General features: G+C 35.2%; 1 pseudogene; it reads right to left on the bottom strand.

The window, feature by feature from the left end:
* Positions 1–1,910: 1,910 nt before the first annotated feature.
* Positions 1,911–23,343, bottom strand: LOC123591866 (annotated as a pseudogene).
* Between the last annotated feature and the right edge of the window lie 1,089 nt (positions 23,344–24,432).

Raw genomic sequence — 24,432 nt, 5'->3', positions numbered from 1 at the left:
CCGGTTTTCAGTAGCTTTTAGGTAATCCTACTATGTGATCTATCTGGTAGTTGAGCAGTATTTTAGAGAAGAAACTATCCTTCCCTCAAAGAGAGCCCCAGGCCTCATTTTTCATTCCTTATTGAAGAATGCCTTTAAGTTTTCTTTCTTCTTGCTTTGGATATGTATTTTGGATACAGGAGTCATTTTAGTATTTGGGCTTAACACAAAACTCTCAAGGTGCTTCGATAGCGAACGAACAATCACTGTAATTGTGGCAGTTCTCCATGTGATTTCCTTCTATTCTTGTGCACATTACATGTGTTCCAAAACAAATGCATCTGACCAGCACTGGATACTAACTTCAACATAGAAGATAACAGATAAATTCATTTTTTCTCCATATTTAGTACTTCCATTTACATTTGGATTTCAAATTTTTCATCTGAGCAAGACAAAACAAATCACTCAATTTACTGTGTCCCACTTTGAAATTGTCTGTTTCTGGTGTTTACTTTCTGGTATTTACTTATGACTCTCTCTAAATATTAGAAATTCATATGTAAATGTTCATGCAATATAGAATACATGATGTTTAAACATAAAATGTATAATATGCAACAAATAATACAAAACATAATACAAATATTATAATATAGCATACATTGCATTTGTTATATATCGAACACACATATATTAATGCTTGAAATCTGAAATAATAGGTAGCACTTTTGAAGAACAGAAATACAGAGGCTGAATGTTGGTCAATTATACATAGGAGAGCAGAGTAGCAAAAAAATAAACACGAGTTTTAATAAAATTTTTGAGGATGAACTGAGTTGTAAACATGGAACAAAAACAAGGAGAAAGTTCCAAGAGAAGGAACAGCAAACTGAAGGCACTGACATGTGAAACAGCACCACAGTGGCTTAAAAACTGAGTCTAATTAAGCTGGGTTACTGAACAATTTGACATTCCTGTTACATATTCCATACAGGATCCATCCTGTGATAGGAACCAGGATGAAATAGATGTTTGCTTAGGTCAGATCAAGTGATAATTTTATGAAAAAAAAATGTTTTTGACAATGAATTAACTTTATTGAATGAAAACTACATTTAACTATTGTAAATTTACTTTAAGTATAAATATCTGTTTTTAAATACTAAAGATTAAGATTTTGTTGTAAGGTCTTAATTTCCTGTCAATGACTGGTAAAGTGAGTAAATCACCTAACCCCAAGGATAAAATATAGTCTCTTAACACAACAATAGAGACGCAAACTAAATATGGTTAATATGATTTTTATCTATGTTTGATAGAGATTTTCTATTCTAAGAATTTATACTTTCATGTCTCCTTGTTAGGGTTCACATTCTTAATTTTTCTCAATGAATTTGTTCAAAGGTGAATTTAAGTACACTGCACTATTACATTGTTAAGTAGCGCTTATTCAAAAATCTTAAAATTTTGATGCCTTTTTTATTAGTTACATTAGGAACAAATTGCCTGCCTTCTTTATGTGGTGATGTGGTAAGTGGACATCAAAGCACATCTTGGGAATAATCTTTCTTGTACCACAAGCTACTCCTCATAAGCACACAATCGAAGCAAATACCTCTGATTGCAGTGAGTGTCCCTGGTTATCTATCACCGGCCTGTTTCTCTATATAAACATAGGATCTCCCTATGTGCCCCATATAAACTCCCATAAATCCTGTATATGGGCTCAACTGTTCATCTATTTTATTAGAGAACCATGTGTTTTATTCACTGGTATAGTAATATTCTGCTTTTGTGTAGGGGAAAAATAATTTTTTTTATGGTACATAACAATTTTCTACTTTATTTCAGTACAACTTTCAACATACAGTCTACTACTTTTCAACATATTTGAAGACTTAAAACAAAATTTCTATTGACTCCTTGCAAACAGTAAAATTTAAGTAAAATGCTTACATTCTTATTTGAAAACAAAAATCAGGTAAAAATAAATGGTGGGTGCAAGTTCTGCTCTCTGTTGCAATCTCACTTCAGATTTACTATTCCTTTTCTTCTTTGCATCTGTCCTTCTTTTCTTCATTATTTTCCATAGTCTCTTCTTCATCTTCAACAATCCCATCCCCTTGGTATTTGTCATGAGTCCACTTTGGACTGCTACCTGATTTTTTGAAGTTAAAGCACCCTCTGCCATGTTGAAAAGTACCATGACCTCTTCCTCTTTTGGCCCAATAATCCACACCATCATCTCTGTCATCATGAAAGGTTCCTCGTGGTCGGCTAACTCCTCCAAAATCTGAGTATTCTTTCAGTTCATGGTGAGTTTTATATTCTTCTTCTCTTTCCTTCTTACTCTCCTTTTCTTCTTGAAAACTGGGAGAAGGTGATACTGAAGATGATGAGGATCGAGAATGATATTGCTTTCTACTTTTATGTTTACTTTCATCTTTGTAAGATTTGTATTCCTTGTAATCTTTTGGAATTTTTTCCTGCTTTCTTGATCCACTGGATTCCCTGGAGTCCTTGGAATCCCCTGTTCTTTGCTTCTTTCTTTTCTCCAACGATCAATGTCATGCCAAAGATCAGTAGAATCACACCTTAATTTTTTATCTCCCTTTTGATTTTCTTCTTTAAAAACTCTATCTTCTCCTGCTAAATGAGTATGCTTCCTCAGGGCACTTGGAGAGATGTCAATTCTCCTGTGTATCTCAGGGCTCTTTTGCCTGGCACTATATTCTTCAGTGGCTTTCTGATATGAAGTGAACCTCTCGTTTAGAGTCACTGCAGCTGATTTGAAGTATTGCTTTTTAACATGATGAACCAAGGACACAATGTGTTGAATAAATGACTCTGAAGTGCTTTTGATAGCCTGTGGCAACTTAATGTGGTCAAAGATGGTTTGGAATTCTTGTTCTTTCTTGACAGAATGCACTAGTGTACTAGCAAGTAGCCTTTCTTTAGTCAAGGAAGCAGGTCTGTTAGAATCATCAAGTGGAACGGGTGCCATTTTGAGTTTGACTTCAGGTCGATGAGAATCACTGGCTATCATTTTGATCCTAAGTGGGCTCTCCTCTCTGAAGGTAGACTTTTCTCATGCATCCAGATTCTTGTGTACAGGGGGATTGTAATCAAAGAGGTCTTTGAGCTTTTCAGACTTTACCTGCTCAAGTGACTGAGTTTCTTTCTTTTACTGTTGTTCTCTCAGCATTTTTGTCGTCTTCCTTGTGCTTATCTTTTGCAGCTCTAGGCCTTTCCAATGTGTAGCCAGTCTCTTTAAGTTTATAGTTTTTTTTCTTCTGTAAATCCAACACTTTCCCTATTGCCTTTCAGTGAAACTGTGGACTTGTACTTGGGTCCTTCCTCTTCAGTATTCTGGTGAGATGTAGTAGCAATTTTTTTACCCTGATCTGCAAGGACTGATGTCCTCAACTGTCTATAGTCCTCTGTCTCCTCTATGTCATCCCCTTCTGAATCATTAAACTTTTGTTTTCCAGACTCTTTACCACTAAAGTAATCTAGAGCTTCCTGATCTTCCCATTCTCCCTCTGCCCTCCCTTTCTCTGATCCTTTCTCCTTTGGAGCCTCTTTATCCCTGGTATTACCCCTATCAAGAAGGAATACTATAGACTCTTCATCTGTGAACCTTTTTAAGAATTTTCCTGTCTTTTCAGTTTCCTGATCTACACCATCAGGATAAAATGAAGAACGTCCCCTAGCTTCATCTCTTAGAGCATTCTGTGGTGTGATTGTCCTTGCAGGGCTTCTTCGTGAAGAGATATGATGAATTGGACTATGCTGAGAAGGACTGTACCAACTAGATCCATTTCCAACAGAACCAGACCCAGACCTTTCAGGACTATGCTGAATGGAATGTGAATGCTGAGAGGGGGTGTTTTTTTTTTTTTTTTTTTTTTTCAGAGTGAACTGTACTGAACATGGGAGCATCAGAGCAAGATGAACTCTGACTAGGTGGTGTAGTGATCGTTGAAGGACTATGAGGAGATCTGGGACTATTATCATAAGCTGAAAGGCCAAGCCAAATATCACCAGATGTGGCTGATGATTTGCGAAACTTATCAATAGATTCAGATGGATCATGTTCAAATGTATTTTTTGGTTCCTCCTGTGATTTACTTTTCAAAGGATTCTCATCTTGGGGCTCCCCTTCAGCTTTTTTGGTTTGTTTTTCCCGAGACCCTTGTCTTTTAGAGATAGGAGATTTGCTATATGGGGATGAAGAACAAGAAGAGGATGATCTTGGAGACCTAGAAGATCTATATGACTAGTGAGATATGCTCAGGATCTTTGAGAAGAAATGGATCTTTTTTATTTGGACTCCTGGAACGTGAATGAACTCATCTAGGACTCCTAGAGTGTCTTCTATTCCAGACAGGTCTATAACCACCTCGATGGTATCTAACTCCTCCTTGATAATACCCTCTGCCCCTTCCTCTGTACCCATAAGGCCGTCTCATTCCTCTATTATTTCTGTAATCCCGACGATAATCTCTAGAATAAATATGATCTCTACTATGAAATCTTGAGTATGTCCTGGAACGAGACTTAGAACTGTATCTCTTCTTTCTAGAATGTGATCTTGATCTTGATCGAGAACTAGAATGTGATCTAGACTTTGATCTCAAAGAATGTGATCTAGATTTGCAGCCACACTTTCTTTTCTTCTTGGGTTTTATGCAGGATTAAGCACTCAGGTGAAGTCTTTGAGATGTTAAAATTCTTCCTGGAGAAAACGTTCTGAGAAATTAAACTCTGAATTCAAATTCCTGAAACGCCAAAAGCACGGTTCCCGGGGCCTTATCTCCACTGTAACTACACAGTGGCCATTTCCCAACTCAAGCACAGGAGGAAAACCATAGAGGTATCTTCAATGTGTTAGCTCGTTTCCGTCACTTCCGATTTTTCTGGGAAAAAAATTTTTTTACTGGAATCCAAGTTGAAAGGATTCATTGAGCAGAAACATAGAAGCCTTGACACTTTCTACACAAAAGTACTATTAAAAAAGCAATTTATGGACAGAAACTCAGTCATTTTTCTTGATTACTCATCTCAGTTACATTATTGTTTATTCAGCATTAGAACTGTCTTGGAAATATGTATATTATCAAATGGAGTTAATATTGCTTCTTTCTGTTCACTGAATGGGCAAATTATTCAGTAGCTGCCAATATTGATGCATTACAATGTAATAGTCATATCCAAATTGCAAGATGACGACATTAATTAGACCAAATTTCTAACTTTTGAATTAAAAAAATTAATATAGATCTCTTAAATGCAATGCAGTTACTAATGTTCATGCTATGTTACTTTAAAAAACAGCTTTGCTGCTGACCTCTCAGAATAAAAGGAATGAATAAATTAAGTTGGGATGCCTTAAAATAGGAAGAAATAACTACACTCAGGGGCACCATGACATGGAGAAGGAACAACAATAACCAAAAAAGACAATTTATTAGCACCAAAATAAGAGGTATTATTTATCCTATGGTAAAATAACCATGCTCATACTTAGGCATTTATCAAATATCCACCTACTGTATGCTGTACGTTCTTTAAAATAGAATGTGAGATTTGGGGCTGTGTAGAAGTCGGAGCATGCCCTCCATCACCATATTTTTTTATTACAAGATTGAGAAAACAATAGACACTTAAGATGCTTTGACTGATTGTGTCTCAGGACACCACAGCTTTGTTTGGAGGTCACTTCTTACTGAATTTCTTACTACTGTGTTTTGAATATTTATTTCCTTATCTCGTTATCATTTTGTTCTTTATAATGGGATTTATAAATTTATCTAAATGCCTGCGCTCTGTAAATACCTATCTTGTTATTTTTCTCTACAGCTCCTTGTATGTCAAGGGTTCCTAGAAAATACGTTATTGTTGCACAGTAAAGTCTTATATTTTAGAATTATACCTTCAATTCAGAGTTAGAGAGCTTTTTTCCCTGTTCTGGCAGGGTAGCCGATTCAGAGTGTCCGATAGAAAATTATAGCCATTCATCAATGAAGGCGAGGGAGTCATCTTTTATTGTAAAACCTTAGGCTTCTGGATGACTGTAAACTATCATAGACAGAATTACTCCCATTGTACTCCTTGGAGGCCTCTTGCTTTTCAGAAAAGAAAAACAGAGATAGTAAAGTTTGTTTGTTTCTTAACCATGGTCTACCTGGAGACTCCAAATATGCCCTTACTTCAGACTTCTAGATTTTAGGCCCTTCTCCTCAGACAGGGGCCTTTCTGAGAGATTGCGATTAAATTGTGGGATTCAAATTGGTATGATTTACACTGTAATCTCATCTAGTGGTGAAGTTACAAGTCGTTTAGGCCCAGGGACGGCGTTAGTTTATGAATAGATGTGATGATTTTTTACTGGGAGACTAAACAGGCAAGACAGAGGGTTTCCTGTTGCTTTTGTTTTTATATTCTTTTCTTCTCTTTGCACTAGTTGAACTAGTATTACAAGGCAACTTATCTATAGAGACCAGAAAACCAAAATGAACCACACAAGCTTCCTGCACTTGCAACAGAGAAGATACTGTCCATTTTCTGTAAGAGTTCTGGTATGACAGCCCAACCCTTTGATTCCTTTAATTGGGCTGGTAAAATAAAAAGAAAAGTTAATGGCTTTGCTCAGAATTATTGAAACATTATTGCCTCATGTTCTACGTTTCTCACCATATCTTCCTTCCTCACCACAACTATTTTTACTCCCAAATTTTTGCAAGTCTAGAGTTTTAGCACCTGTAGGAACAAATAAATTGTACCATCATGATTGAAGAGAAAGATCGTTAATAAATAAATAAGTAAATAGTAACTCATAATTCACTCAAATATTATGCCTAGAGAGGTATGTCCTCTTTTAAAACAATTTTTTAAACTGTGTATAAAAACTCATTTTATTTTGGGTTAGAAAATTCCTAAAGTGAAGAGGCAACATCGTTTATTAATAAACCTAAGGGATATAATTTTACTGCTAATAACAATATTACCATATGTCATAAACGATACCTTAAATTTAACAGTCAATTTTTCCAATCCTGTACTCCAGAGCCATCAGGGAATAAAGCTCAGTAAAACCAGAATGGGAGAGAAGGACACCAAAAAGTAACTGCCTTGTATGTAACTGACCAAGAAAACAAACTTAAGCTAACTGCAACACAAAATTCCTCAGAAATTCAATTGAGATAAATAACATTTGTGGATGTTATTTATCAAGAGATGACAGGTAACACACTTTCTCAGGTATTAGAAAACTTTCCACTGTGTATTTGGCCTAAGCCACACATATCAATTTAAGATTTGTTCTTTCTTATAGGTGTTTTTCAGAGAAGAAAAACCTTTTCAAACATTTATTCAACAAACGTATATTGAGCACATATTATGTGTCAAGAACTGTTTGAAGTGCAGGATGCTCAACTAAGAGCAAAACAGACACCCAACCCTACCTTTAGAGAGTTACATTCTAGAAGATGTAATAACTATATTTTTCACGTACATGGACAATTACATAAGGTTATGGATTTATTGTCTCATTTCGACTATGGAAAACAGATTATTATACATAAGTTGATATTTCTACTAGTTCTAAATATTTTTCATTCCTATTTCTCTTTATTATTAACACCATTGTAAGCAATATTATCTTAAAATGCTTCTTGTATATTGTGGACTGTTTAAATTCTTTATGAAACATGGTGAACTAAAATATACAAACAAAAATCAGTGTGAGCAATATTGGAGAATCAAACTAAATAAAAACTACTGAAAATTTAGACTTCTCATAACCTTAGGCATTAACATTTTGAAACTACATGAATATATATTTAAATCAAAGACGCAGGATGATTTATGATAGAAAGCTCTATCACCACAGAAGTTAAGAGGACTGTGATTTAATTATTTCTCTTTCACTGGTTTTATATGTAATAATTTAAAGAGCATGACCTCTCTAGGCCACAAATTATAAAAACCTATTTTATCAAATGGAATGTATACATTTTATATAACTTTTCAGTTAATTGCATATGCTAATCAATTAACAATTAATTTGCTCTCATTAGGTATAAGGATTTCCCCAAGTTTCTTCCAAATCTTGCTAATTGTCTATTACACTTAATTTTATTTATTATTAACCAAAAGCATAATTTATAAGATAAATATGATTATTACCCTCATATGACAGATGAATGAACTGGGGTCAAGGGAAACTAAGTCACCTGAGCGAGCTAGATTTGAACATAGACAAATATCACAGCTGAAAGACTTAATCACTACATAGCTACAATATTTATTCTGTATGAAATGTGAAAAAAAAAAAACATAGGTGTTATTATACTTGTGTGGAGATGTAAGAAAAAACAAAAAAAGTTTAATGCAATAAATGAAAAACAGGCATTAAAAGTTTAGTCCAAATGGAATTTAGAGCAAAAAGAAAACATCTCTTTGAACATTACTGAAAGGAGCTTCAAGAAGTTGGGGTACAGAATGAGTTTCTTCAGCAAGTTGAGAGATTATTAAGGGAGCAATATTGTACGATCACAGTTATTAGAACTGTAAGATCTTTGAAAGACTACCTGTAGTAGGTACAAAAATGGCCTTTAAAAGCTGCCCATGCCCTTATTCCTGGAACCTGTCAATATATTATATTACTTGCCAAAAGGGACGCTGTAGATGTGTGATTAAGAATTTAGATATTGAGATAGGGATATATCCTGGATTATCCAAGTGTGCCCAGTCTAATCTCATGAACCCTTAAAATGAGAAAAACTTTCACATATAGAGTCAGAAAGAGATGATAAGACAAGAAACTGTAGAGATTCAAAGCTTGAGATGAATTTGGCCAGGGTTTGATGGCCTTGAAGATGGTGGAAGGAGGGCACAAGCTAAGGCATCTGGTGGACAACAGAGAATGATGCTTCTACAAGGAAACAGGGACTTCAGTTCTGTAACAGCAAAGAACTGAATTCTGCCAATAATTTGAATGAACAAAGAAACACACCTTCCCCTAGAGCTTCCAGAAAAGAATGTAGCCATCTAACACATTTGCTTTTAACCCATGTCTGACTTCTGACCTAAACAATTATTTAAAAAAAAATTGCATTGTTTTAAGCCCCTGAATTGGTGATAATTTATTATGCCAGCAACACAAAACTAATACATCATTTGAAAAGAATCTCTGTACCTACACAAGAAAATTATGTGTCCCTTCTAAATTTTTTTAATGTTTATTTATTTTTGAGAGAGAGAGAGAGAGGGAGAGAGACAGAGACAGAGTGCGAGTGGGGGAGGAGGAGAGAGAGGGAGACACAGAATTTGAGCTGTCAGCACAGAGCTCAATGTGGGGCTCAAAGTCACGAACCATGAGATCATGACCTGAGCCAAAGTCAGACGCTTAACCAACTGAGCCACCCAGGCACCCCTGTGTCCCTTTTATTTGTAAGGTATTATATCTTAGATATGTTAGGAGAGATTTTTACATATAACATAGCTGGAAAATGGCAGTTACATCTGAAAAATCCCAGAATGACAAGTATTCATCATGGTTTTTAAGACTCTTTGGAAAACAGATTCCAACTCTGTGTCAACTAATATATTCTAGGAGATAAAATTCTTATTAGAAAATCTTAAGTCTGGGGGCCCCTGGGTGGCTCAGTAGGTTAAGCTTCCGACCCTTGATTTTAGCTCAGGTCATGATTTCATGGTTCATGAGATTGAGGCCTACTTGGGGCTGTGTGCAGACAGTGTGGTGTCTGCTTGGGATTTTCTCTCTCTCTCTCTCTCTCTCTCTCTCTCTCTCTCTCTCTCTCAAAATAAATAAACAAACATTAAAAAAGAAGAAGAGGAGTGCCTAGGTGGCTCAGTTGGTTAAGCATCCGACTCTTGATTTCGGCTCAGGTCATGATCTCACAGCTCGTGAGTTCGAGCTCCACATTGGGCTCTGCACTGACAGTGTGGTACCTGCTTGGGATCATCTCTCTCTCTCTCCCTCTCTGACCCCCCCTCCCCCCGCTCATTCTCTTTCTCTCTCTCTCTCCCTCTCAAAATAAATAAATAAAACTTAAAAAAAAAGAAGAAAAAAAAATCTTACATCTCAGTAAAAAAGGATTTCAATTTTGTATAATTAAATTTTTCATAAAATTATAGAATGTTTGAGCTAGAGGCAAACTTGAAGATAATCATAATCATCTCTTTAAAGTTATATATGAGGGTGCAGAGGGTACAATTTGTATTGTACATGTAAGCTTTAGTTTTTTCCAATTTGACGAAAGATTTTGGGATAAGTTTTCACATTCAAAAATCTACTTTTCTTTGGTGTCCATATTTGTTTATATTCTATTATCAGGTTATATTGAGAACTACAACACCAACCTCAAAAGGGTCTTCTCCGCCCATGAATCCATAGGCTGTTTAAAGAATCAAATGCTAAAGTGTGAACCTGAGCTCCACCAGAGAAAGCTATTTTAATGATTTATTATGAACATGATTCATTATATCATCACTAAGATGGGAACAACAACATGTATTACAAGGGATACATGGCCAGCACTCCTCACACTATATTTTAGAAACCTTAAACCCAAATTGTGACAGGTAGGTATAAAGAGAATTGATTTAAGCTTCTTTAAAAATGTAAATGCATTCATAACTTTAAGTCTGCACATATATTCCACCCCTGACTTGGACTTCTAAACTGTTTCTATTTTCTTTTGAACCTTTATTTATGGAATTTCCATACTTATTTTATATAAGTGGTACAGTTTTGTTGTTGGATACACAAATGCATCTCCAGGAAACTTACATATATGGGAAAAGAGCTTAGTAAATCATCTTTGACATATAATAAAATCTTTATAGAAGAACAATGAAAAGACAAATGGTTATCAACACACTTTTTTGTCTTAGTCTTCCTCATATCACTGATAACAAGTCTAAAACTTATTCCTTGTTTCCTCCAGCCTATACATGGAATGAGTACTACGGAAAGGTAGGTAGGACATGGCATTCCAATTCTAGGAATCTTGAAACTCATTATTCCCATTAATTAAGGTTGGTATTTGACATAAAACCAGATTGGAATCCAGCTGTAAATCACTTACACACTCATAACTGCAACGCTTTTTGAGAGAATTGGGTCAGGAAAAGTTCTTAATGATAATTTAGGTTCAAAGTCCTTGGTGTTATGGTCAAAGTCACTATAAGTATATAAGATTGCTTCCTATTTTAGGCAGTATTTCTCTTTGAATAGAAGACCTGTGTTTTTATTTTAAACTAATCACAGTGATTTATAGATGCTGTGAATTATCTCTGCAACAGAATTAGATAGTGACTTTATAGTGACACTTGATGCTTCTTAAATTTTCTAAAGTAGGTCATAAATCAGATAACCTTACAGAAACTTTGAGTCCTTAGAATCACAGTATTGCAAAAAATATATATACAACTTGTCTGTTCCTCTACTACTATTATTTATTTGTATATCCAACTAATTGTCAAAACGTTCTGAGAGACAGAGAGACAGAAAGACAAGGGGAGAGAAAAATCAGTTTCTTCCAAAAGAGTTAGATCTATCATCTTTGTAATTGATAAATGAATTCAAAAGGCAATTTGCAGCTCGAGAAAGTTTGATGTTGCTGATGATTGTGGTGCCATTTAATGATGATGACAATGATTATGACAACAGTAACAATGGATATTGTTCAAGAAATGCTTGTGCTAGGCCAGGCTTTCTCATACTTTATCTCATGTGACAGACCATTCACCAATGGGAAAATATGGTAGGAAGGAATGATTTTGATTATGAAGATAAAACAATATCTAAATCTCTTAAAAAGTGAGACAATACAAATGCTATAGATAATCCCTGGAGGAAATTCCATTAATTCCATTAATAAAAGCTATATTAGTTTTGCTTGTAAAACAAACTCTTCCATTGGTGAAGAGAAAAAGAAAAAGTAAAATCATGTTAAATATTTTATCTAAAATGGAAGTTATCAGGAGTAATGCACTTTTTAAAGTGGTTTGGGAAATCATGGTTATAAAATCACAGATTTTAATAATACAAACACATGCATGGTTTCCAAATTTTTGCTAAAGACACAAATCAGAGGAGGATAAAAGGAAGCAAAGAAGCCTCAAAGGCAGACAACTTCAGGTGGAGACTTGTTAGAGTGGCAGGTATTACACATATCCTTCTGCCATAATATCTGAAAAGCAAAGACTGTAAGCACACATGAACCACCAGTTTATCAGGCATTGGACAACACCCTTGCTTTCTGTGAGGGGTCACCACCCAAATTGTGACATGGGGATTGGAGCCTAAAAGTCAAGTCTAACTAGTAGATGCTCAGGGGCTGGAGCTGCTGACTGTGCTGGAATTTGGAAGAAAGGACACCAGAGGTGAAGGAGTTGGGCAGATAAGCAGATCTAGAGCACTGCACAGGGTCTCCTTTAAGGCACTGCCTAGATACTAACCTGTGCGTGCACTGAGGGAGATTTGGGAGGCTAGGCAGTGAAGAGCTAACGAGGGCAGTGTGATGAATGCTTATTCTGGAGGCATCATCTTGTGGGGAGATTATGGACATGGGAATAGCCAAAGTGGAGACACCTCATTGAACATCAGGACATTCTACTGGAACCTGAGAAGGGGGTTTTAGAAGTAGGGCATCTCTAGCCCTTAAGTAAAGAATAGACTTGATCCTGCCTAACTGCCTGAAACCAAGGTTTGCTGGCATCAGCTGATCTGCCTTTTGCTAGAATAAAACTTGATACAATTTTTAGATGGATGCAACAAAATTAAAATATAGTACCTGCATTCTTCAGGATAGAATTAAAATTACTAGCCATGGCCACTTAGGAAAACAGATGCTAAAATAGAGACTCAAGGATACCTACTTGAAGATTCTGTGGCAAAATTCCCATGTGTGGAGAATTTATCAAGTATCAGTAGGAGAAATACAGTTCTCTCTCTCTCTCTCTCTCTCTCTCTCTCTTTCTCTCTCTCTCTCTCTCTCTCTCTCTCTCTCTCTCTCAACTATGACGTTAGAACAAAAGACTATGACTATATAATTTATATAGAAGTAATATAGAAGACTTTTGAATTTTGAATTTTCTTATTTTAGCTATTTTCTTTTTAGAATGATCAGAGGGTTGCATAATAAATAGTGATTTACCAAGACCCAATAAGGCAGGGTTTTTATTGTTTGGTTGGTTTTTGTTTTTGTTTTGTTTTGGTTTTGGTATTTAGTCCTTTTTGGGTACTTCTGCTTCTCTAATCATGCCATTTTGTGATAAAAATTAACCCCCACTCTTACTATGTAATTTCATTTTCTCAGGTTATAGTCCACATTTACAATTAAATATAAAGCTGTAATTATCCAAATTTATCCAACACAATATGAGTGTTCTGGGGACTCTGACATACATAAGATGGGCACTGTGGAGAAAGAATATATGCCCCTTTTCAACTGAATCAGGAATGACTGGACACTTACACCTGTGCTTCTTAACAGAAATTTTCGAAGATCAGGGAAAATCAAACACTTTAAGATGAAGATATTGATTTAAATATGATATGCTTCAAAAGATAAGTATTCAAATCTATTCTTTCTAATATCTTATTTTGTGGGATATGTGCTATTTATGGTGATGGACGAATTTGGTTAGTTACTGAAGAAGGAATCAACATATAAACAGTGGCCCCTGTAGTACATCATTGTAATTGTTCTTTCTTTGAGCTGAACTTTAGATGATGAGATTTTTAAAAAAAATTAGTTACTGTGAACTAAATCTTTTCTTTGTCAATACTCTTTCTCCCAGGAACCTAGGGAAGGGTCAAATGATACACAACCATGTTTGCGGGTTATCCATTTGTGTATGTGTGCGTGTATGTATTTACATGTAAAGGTTTAGGGAAGTAATGACAGAATGGAAATTGGTACTGGTAACAACTATTCAACACATAAAACAAGAAAACATTTCTCGCCAAGATATCTGATTATCCCTTTGTTTAAAATGTCAAAATCTTTATAAAAGGGGTTACACATTCAGAGCATTGTGAATCCTAGTGAAGAATCCTAATGAAGTCTGATTACTTGTTAACATGTGATTTGTTTCAATAAATTTACAAATCTATCAAATGCAAAAAAAGATTTACCTTGAAGTGTGGTGGATTTGTGATCATAGAACATTCCTGAAGGTCAAAGACTTTGTTTCCCAAGAGGTCCATTTGGAAGGCGCTTGTCTAATTCCCTACTCTTGCAGATAACTTTCCTCCAGGGACATCTCCAGGAAAAAACAACAACAACAACAACAAAAAAGGTAGTAAAAGGAAGAACAGAAGCACTAAAATCTTCAGTGAAGCCTCCACTGTGGATGTGAAACACACTTTTTTTTAAATTTATTTTTTAATGTTTATTATATTTGAGAGAGAGAGAGAGATACAGAGAGCAAGCAGGGAAGGGGCAGAGAGAGAGGGAGACACAGAATCAGAAGCAGGCTCCAGGCTCGGAGCTGTCAGCACAGAGCCCAATGAGGGGCTTGAACTCACAGACCACGAGATCATGACCTGAGCTGTAGTCAGATGCTTAACCTACTGAGCCCCCCAGGCACCCCCCCACCCCCCCGTTTGTTTTTTTTTTTTTTTTAGAGGAGAGAGTGAGCGAGCACAGGAGGAACCTGATCCCACCATCATGGGATCATGACCTGAGCTGAAATCAAGAGTTAGATGCTCAACCAACTGAGCCATCTAGGTGGCCCACGACTGTGGATTTGAAATAAAGTAGCAGTTGGGTGAGTCCCTCATACTTACATGAAACCTGTTTAAGTTACCTTGGACTTCATAAACAGGGCTAGGTTAGGTGAAAAAAAAAAAAAGATTTTTGCCTTCATTTCCAACTTCAAAATAAATGGATTCATTTGTTAACCCATATTTGTATTCCCTTAAGTTTTTTATTTAAAAAAATGTTTTAAGTTTATTTATTTATTTTGAGAGAGAGAGAGATAGTGTGCACAAGCATGAGGGAGAGGCAGGGAGACAGAAAATCCCAAGCAGTTTCTGTGCCTTCAGTGCAGAGCCCTATGCAGGGCTTGAACTCATGAACCATGAGACCATATCCTGAGCCAAAATCAAGAGTATGATGCTTAACTGACTGAGCCACCCAAGTGCCCCAAGTATTCCCGTAAGTTCAATTTCAATACTGACGTTTTTATCTCACTACAGTTAGAAATAAAATATGCAATATCCAATACTGCTGAACTATCATGAAAAATATATCAAAAACCAATGTAACTGACAATTTTTAAAGCTATAAGGAAATTATCTTTAAAATGCTCCCAAATCACTTTTCAAATATTAGGTCATTTTATTTTGTATTCATACACACACACACACACACAGTGTAAATATAGACTTTTACATGCAAAAGACTATGACATTTGAACTAAAGAATATGAATATATTTTAATTCATTGTTAACTTTATTTTATAATGTTTCAAAGTGGCAGGTGAAAGTACAACATACTTGTCTTTGAGAATTGAAAAGTGGTCAAAATATACTGTTTTTACTATAATGTCTTATTAAAGATTATTAAAATAGTATTATTTGATGGTTAATCAAACCTTTGGAAAAATGAAATTTGATCTATTTTTTTTTCAGCAAGTGGTTCATTTAAAGATAGTTCTTTTTCTAGCTGTCCTAATTAAATCGTCTTCTAGTTCTGCCCTAATTAGAGGCAATATCATTTTCCAAAAACAAACAAATGAATGGGTTGCTTAGAAGTGTAGACCAACCATGGGGGAATAAGAAAATATTGGCTTAGTAAATCTATGAAAATTAAAATAATTGAGTTACTTTTTTATGTAACTGAGTTACTTTAATATTAATCATTCATATTTAACCTACCATGCTTGTTTGCCATATGCCAGTGAACCAACCCAAAGGTGCCAAAAATTACCATTGATCAATACCTTGAAATTACAGCATTTGAGCTTTAACCTTTAATTCTGCTGTATTGTACTCTGTATTCTATCATTATAATTTGTGGAATTATTAATTCTGGAAACATACCAATGTTATTCAGATCCTTGTAGAATTTTAAAAGTTAACCCTTTCTACTTATAGAGACCATAAAATGGAAGGAAATTCTGTTTTGGATCATAGTGAGCTAATGCCTTTATTTACAAAAGGACATGGAAGGGACTAACAAAATATACAGTATGGAACATTCAGATCCTTAGATATTTAATACTTCCTCATGATGAAATAAGACAAAAGCAAATTAAGACTATAGTCAATACACTTAATTAGGAATAATCTTCTGTAGTAGAAAAAGCACTGAATGTGCGATGTCGAGATTAGTAGGCTCTTCACCAATTTTTTGCTTCATTTTGGTACATCGCTTAACTGACTAAAACTTTAGTTTGTTTGGGATGCCTGGTGACCTAGTTGGGCAAGCATCCATCTCTCGATTTTGACTCAAGCCATGATCTCACGATGTGTGAGATTGAGCCCTGCATCAGGCTCCACACTGACATTGTGGATCCTGCCTGGGATTCTCTCTCTCCCTCTCTCTCTGCCCTTCTCTCACTCTCTCACACACTTGCTTTCTCTCTCTTAAATAAAGTAAACTTAAAAAAAACACTTTAGTTTACTTACTTACTTATAAATTAATACTGTTAGCCTGGCTTTAAGATACATTTTTACTCTGAAATTCTAGGCCCCTTGTTAAAAATTTATCATAAACATTTGATACTACTGACTTGATTTTTTTTTCACTGCTATAAATAATCTTTCAAGTGCATATTATTTAGGTGACAATTCAGTGCAAATGCATATAAGCTTCCTCTTGGTTACCCCAACAAAAGACATACCAAGTGGTTAATTAGTTCTCCTCTGCTCCTAGGGTAACACATGGGATTTTATATGGAGCATGAAATTGTTGCTTTTCTCTGTAACTTACAACAAAGAGGCTTAATTTTGGAATTATGTTGGGAATTCTTAGAAGGCTTATCCTTACAATGCATGGATTACAAAGAAAAAAACATTTACAGAAATGTAAAGATCACTGGTGTGGTGTACTTCAAATACTCCACACAACCAGAACATAGAAGAGACTCCAGATAGAGACCTCCAACTATACAAGAGAGGTACGTTTACATTCAAGTAGAATGATCAAAGATCCAGGGTTACCTAGGACCACTCTCACTGCATGCCTGTCATTCCAATGTAATTCTTAATAGTGCCCCCTTTCATTCTCAAAAGTGTCCTTTGGTTGATAAAGAAATATATATATATATATATATATATATATATATATATATATACACACACACACACACACACACACACACACACGCACACACACACATATACATACACACACATACATACACACACATACTATCTCTATATAATTAAAAAAAAGTTATTTCCATCATATCTTTAATAATTCATTTCAATATGAAATGCCCCACAGACTTTATGCAAACTCCTCAACTACTGCCCTTCCTTTGTTTAGTTTTTACTCTGATTCCTTAAGATTATACTGTTATAGCATTGATGTTTCTTTGCAGTTTCCTCTTCAATTTTTCGGCAATTACAAAAGAAGTGGAATCTCTAATTTATTCCTAGAACAGTGTTAAATGTACAAACTTTATCACAACCTACAAGATATGAAATTAAGTTGGTTGAGAGTTTTATTAATACCTTCTTGTAACATAGCTTTAAAAAGAACATGTGTTTATGCTCAAATTAAGTTTATTTAATTTTCCAGTTTCTTAAAAACTGGATGGAGAGGCTACTAATAACTCCATTCTGTAGGTTGTTCTCCCAACACTGTCCATTCAATATATTTAAAAAAATTATAAAACAAACTGGATGGAAAGTTTCTGAAAGTACTTTACTTAAATGTAACTTCACAGTACTTGGCAAATATATGCATTATTAGCTAGAGTGGGTTAGGAATATTACATCAAAAGTTAAACTCAAAGGCTTCCATGAAGATAGGGTACTCCTGCTAGGTAAAAAGCTCTTAATTAATAAATCCCTTTGTCTTCTAACCTTAGAGATGGATGAGTAGTTACTACAGCATCAGACTTTGCCTCACTGTCTAGGCAAGATAAATGTTTATACTGTGCTTTGGCATGGAAGTAGGTGTAATGGCTAAAAGCTTAACATTGGAATTGAGAAAATTAATTCAAATCTTGGCTCAGTTGCTTTTAAGCTAATTTGGTTTTGTGCATGTTATAAAAAAATCTTCAAATGGCTCCATTTCATCAGTTAGAGAAAGACAGATACATGATTTCATTCATATGTGGAATTTGAGAAACACAACAGATGAGTATGGAGGAATGGAAGGAAAAATAAGATACAAAACAAGAGAAGGAGGCAAACCATAATAGATTCTTAAATACAGAGAACGAATAGCATTGCTAGAGGGGAGATGGGTAGGGGAATGTTTCAAATGAGTGATGGTCATTAAGAAGGGTATATCTGAGGCTGAACACTGGATGTCACACGTAAGAGATGAATCACTAGGTTCTAGTCCTGAAACCAAGACTACACTGAATATTAACTATCTTGATTTTAAATTAAATAAATGTAAGTGATAATGGTGATGATGATGATGACGATGACGACGACGATGATGGCAATGACAACCGGCCTCACAGGGATATTGTGAAAAAAAAAGTTACTGCATGGAATTTACTGAGCATACTGTTTGAGACAAATTACTAGCTAATAAATAGTAGTTATATTGTTTATTACTAGGACATTCCTGGCTCTGAAAAAAAAAATGAAACATTTTAAAAGGCAGGCTCTTGAGGAGGGTGAATGAATAGGCAGAGCACAGAGGATTTTTAGGGCAATGAAGTACTCTGTATGATTCTATAATGATGGATATATCTCATTATTCATTTGTCTAAACCCACAGAATATACGCCACCATGAGTGAACTATAATGTAAGCTTTGGCCTTTGGGTGACTGTGATGAGTCAATGTAGGTTTACAAAATGTACCACTGTCGTGGGGGATGTTGAATATGGGGAGAGTATGCGTATGTGGGAACAGGAGATATATGGGAAATCTCTGTACCTTCCTCTCAGTTTTGTAGAGAACCTAAACATGCTCTAAAAATTAGCCTTAATTTAAAAAAAAGGCAGGTACTTAACAAAAAAACAATAGTTGCATATTAATATGCCTTAGTGAAGTAGCAAGTAAGGTGCAAGTGGAAAGTGAATTTACGGAGTGGTTTCATAAATAAAGAAGGAACACAAACTTTGTAAAAATTAACTGTATTTTAAAAATAATTGTGAATATTTATAGATCTAATGCTGCTTGTTTTACTATATCAAAAAGAATGTGATCTTTGTGAATGGCTACCCAACAAAATACTTAGAACTATAATTATATATCTTTAACTTTTTTGATGTGTTTTGCTAATTTGAATAATATAGGTACGTATGTCATGTTCGTACTTAATTTTTAAGTATTTTCACATACTTCAGCATTTTAACATGCAGTTTGAGTATTATATTTTTCGTGCATACCACTGGTATACATTTATTACTATCCCTACTATTGTAGGAATTATTGTAGAATTTTGTACACTTAGGTCTTGAGGTTTGCAGTCTATAGAAGTAGGTAATGTGACAGTGCTTGAAATATATGAGAAAACAGACAAAAATAATACAGTTTTCTGTGTATATCCACCCAAAATAAGTATATTTATATTAAGTACATCAATGCACATTAGTATATACCATCATCATTAGTATATACCATTTATTCTTTAAACATATCTGATTGTTTTATAACTAATACACTTTATATTAAAAGCATTGATGTATATTTTTATATGTAAAATTTAAAATTAGATTATTGTATTCCTTCACATGAGACTGGAAACATATTTGAAAATGTAGTATTGAATCTCCAGCCAACAAATGCTATAGGGAAATTGTTCTAATTAGTACTGGGCTTTTGAACTCACCTGATTTTTTTCTATATTGGGCACTGTAAAGGAAAGAAAGCATGCAGTACAAAGTAGCATTATGAGAGTCTGAATAAGGAAACACAATAAAAATTATTAATGGTGTCAATCACATGAACCAGTAGTTTAGTTCCTCCTAGGCTGCGGACTCAAAGTATCCATATCTCATATAAGTTAACCTGCTTCCTAAATGACATTATCGTGAATATGTTGACCACCAAAGAGAAAACATTTCCTTTCCTTCTACAAAGTTTTATTTACCAAATGTTATGGCGGAAACAAAAATAGGCAGAGCTAGCTGGCTTAAAAGTTAAATTATCCAAACATATTCAGCAATATAATAATCATTAAATATAATAAATAGAGCTTTGTCTAGGAAATTCATAAATGGTACATGCATTTGCACATTATCCATATAATAATAATAACAAGTAAAACACCAGTTCTGGCATGTTAAATCTTGGTTACATTTGTAGGGCTGCTGACAGTAATGACTCTATCTTTGGCTCTCCATCTTACTCATGTTCAGCAGATGACCTCTCTTGGGTCTATGTGTTCCAGTCCCCGTGGACATTAATACATATACCTTAGAAATGCCTGCCAAGGCCAGGATGGGGGGAGGCATGTTTTGGACTCCCATAAATCTGTGAGAGAAAACAGTCTTTCCCCTTCCTGATGCATAGGTGGTGGTTCCACAAGATCTAATTACAGGTTAGCTGTCAATCAGTCACATGCAAGCCCTTTGAAATGCATGTGAATCCTTTGATCTCACTACAGTACCCCTCCATGTGTCCCCTTGCTCTGTAAAATCTGTGGACTGTGTTCTAGATTTGTGAAGAATAAATGCACAGCTGAATCACTGTCCACCTGATCCTATCAGTAAATTACCCTGAGTAAACTGTGTGGAGTCACATCTTTGTTTTCTAATCTTAAAATGCCTCCTCAGTGGCACAGGGGGTGGGGGGGTGGGGGAGAATACTTTACTGTCCCTTCTCCACCTTCTAACACATGGATGTCTAAAAAAACACCCTGGTGAGACTACATACAATAATTACCTTACAGTGTGGTTGTAAGGGTTCGGGGAAAACATAGGGTTACTGCCCAGCGAAATAATAATTTAAATTTGATTTGAAATATCATTTATTTTATACTATAGTCTCATTATCTGGGATTTGGGCTACTCCTATGCATCAGTGCACAGGGATTATAATCATGTTAGCCCTCCTCCTGATTTTATTTTATGCTTGTTTTAACTTTTACTTCTTTTCATGCTCTTTAAAACAAGGATTTTCTATAATATATTTGATATATGATCCCTAAAATCCATCCATCCATCCGTCCATCCATCCATCCACACTGCTTGTCTGTGTGTTTTCCATCTAGTAAGTACTAAGCTATAGAATACCTCTGGGTTCTAAATTTGATTCACTAAACCCTGGCTTTAGATGACTCCATGTTTTGATGTGTATATTTATTTGCTTCTAACTCATTTTTATTTTTTTGTTATTATTGTTATTTAATTTTAGAGAGAATGTAAGAAGGGGAGAGAGGCAGAGGGAGTGAGAGAAAGAATCTCAAGCAGGCTTAATGTTCAGCATGGAGCCCAGTGCAGGGCTCTATCCCATGACCCATTGGATCACGACTTGAGCCGAAATCAAGAGTTGGACACTCAACCAACTGAGCCACCAAGCACTCAACCAACTGGGTGCCACAAGCACCCAGCTTGTACTACTTTTTAAATATATGCCCTCCACATTCTACCTTCCTATCTTTCTTTCATTCTACCTCTGAATATACCCTTTTTCATTCTTCATTTTGCTCACTTTGGCTTTTCTTTCACATTTTATTCATCATTCTCTATTTACTTGCCCCTTTCTAGTATTTCCTACCTCAATCTCCAGTTGCTTTGATAGCTATATCATCCATCATATTATAACTTAAACCAATTAGTCTGTGGCTTCCTGCCCTCTGCTATAAACAGAGGATAGTACCCTCAGGGGAAAACATATGCATGTTAATTTCAACCAATGCATTTTCCTTCATTTAGAGGTCAAACCCCCTCCCTTTTCAGCTTAATTTTATTCACTGTTTAGTACTTTTAAGTATTTCTATATGTTTAAAATTCAAATGTGAAACTCTGTCAAGACTTTAAAATTATCATCTGAAGAAAGGCTAGCCTTATTTAAACAACCTTACCTTTATGAATATTCTAACATCAATTTATTTTTTTAACTAAATTTTTTATTAACTAAGTAGAGATGCTGGGTATATTACTATGGACACTAATCTAAATAAAGGCTAGTTTGGTGGCAACTACTCTAATTTCAGATTCAATTTAAAAGAAGAGAAACTTATATTTATGATTGAATCACTCTATTTGTGGCTGCAAATTTTATATAATGCCAATGATTTTAACAATTAAAACAGTGTTACATTTTATAGAATTTAACCAGCTTTATAAAAAGCTTTTTACCAAATTTTTAGTCTGAAGACAGCAGAAGGTATTTTTGTGTTATAGGGATACAGCCTAAATTTTAGTCTTTAATGTTTATAATAAAAGTTATTTACTAGGAGAAAACAGGTGATATTTATTGTGTTTTCTGAATCATATTTTTCTCAATATCATGAGAAAGAAAACTTGGTAATTTTAATTTAGCTATATTATAACTTGTCTTATAATCTGTCCATTTATCTACTTCAGGTCAGTTTTGGAAAACATAAGAAAAACAAAAAAAAACAGTGTTATGTGACTACTGGAAAACAAAATAAACTTTCTGAAATGTTAGGTTTTGATGAAATAAAACAGCTGATTACAATAAATCCAATAAATCACTCAGATACTTAGAGATTTTAAAATAGCAGTTGTATTTTTAAACATAAAAAATAGGAGTTTTATTTAGTTCTTTGCCAATAACCATTATTAACCTGACTTAGATTGGCAAACAATGTTTTCTAAATTTATTTCCTAGGAGAGGAGTTAAGATTACAGAGCAGCAAGAAGACCCTGAGCTTGTATCATTCCTAAAATGCAGCTAGATCAGCACCAAACCATTTTGAGCACCTAGGAAATTGATCTGAAGATTAACATCACAATCGCATAACTTGAGCCACAGAATATGACAGGTATGCGGTATGGAGATGTAAACTCTATGAGAGAAAATCTGTGGAGGGTAGAGAGTTCTTTTCACGGAAAGAGGACAGAGAAAGAGAATGGGGGAGAGTGCGGCACATTGGGATCGTGCAAGAAAAGCACTCCCCCCAAAGTAGCTGGAGAGAAAGAGGGAGAAACAATGAAAACACTCATCGGAGGCCATACAGCCTGCCCACAGGTAAAGGTCGGAGAGCAGCCATGTTTGCGGGTATTAGGACAAACATGCCAGAGTGTGGTGAAACCTGGTGTTGGCTGTGTGTTGTGATTTGTCATACTCTCTGAACCTCTGCTGGTGGGGGATTGCACGAACACTTTCTGGGGCAAGCTGGCACCTGGTTATTGCTCATGATATCCTCCCCCAGAGAGTCGGTGCAGGTCCAAGCCACAAGGGTCTCTGAAATCTGGGGTGTTGAAACACCACCCCATCTGAGACAAAACTATGGAGAGAGGTGCCACGTAGCAGGTGGAAAATTTGGACCGAGGGTAAATGAAGGGAGTGGATGGAGACCTGAGATGAACGAGGTGTGCTTGATTGCTGATTGGTGAGAGGGCAAAGGACACTGGGGAGCTGGGTAAAAGCCCTTTCCACCTCTCCCACACATGCGCATGCACATGAGCACACTGATCCACCCCAGTAAGCTAAGCAGTGCCACCTAGTGGAGAGTGGAGCCATTACACCAAGCCCTGCCCAACTGTGCACTCCAAGCACATCCCCCAGAAGACCAACACAAGTCACTCCACTTGTTTAGCATTATGGACTATAGAGGGCTTCATAGTTTCAGTTCTAAGGGAAAATGGATGTAACTTCATTCAGGTGTCATTCTGTTTGCTGGTTCATTTATTCATTGTTGGGTTTTTTGTTTGTTTGTTTGGTTTGTTTTGTTTTTTGCTTCTGTTTTTGCTTAAATTATTTTCTTTTTTTCTTTCTCTTTCTTGGACACAGAAAGAGAAACATTTATTTTTTTGTTATTTTCTTTTTAAAATGTTTACTTCTATTTCATTTTCTATGTTATTCTATTATATATATATATATTAATTTTAAAAGTTTTTCTTACATTTTTTTTTCTTTCATTTCCTTTTTTCCCCTCTATTCTGTCAAGCTACTTTCAACAAACAGACTGAAACACACCTAGGATCTAGCTTCCAAATTTGATCCTTTTTGTTTTATTTTAATTTTTATAATTTTTATTTTATTAATTTTTTTTCTTCTTCCAAAATGACAAAATGAAGGAATTCACCTCAAAAGAAAGAACAGGAAGAAATGACAGCCAGGGACTTAACACAGATAT

Source organism: Leopardus geoffroyi, chromosome B4, assembly GCF_018350155.1.
Source record: "Leopardus geoffroyi isolate Oge1 chromosome B4, O.geoffroyi_Oge1_pat1.0, whole genome shotgun sequence".
NCBI classification, from domain to species: domain Eukaryota; kingdom Metazoa; phylum Chordata; class Mammalia; order Carnivora; family Felidae; genus Leopardus; species Leopardus geoffroyi.
Note: the sequence above shows the minus strand (reverse complement) of the source record. Positions and strands in the feature narration are given on the sequence as shown.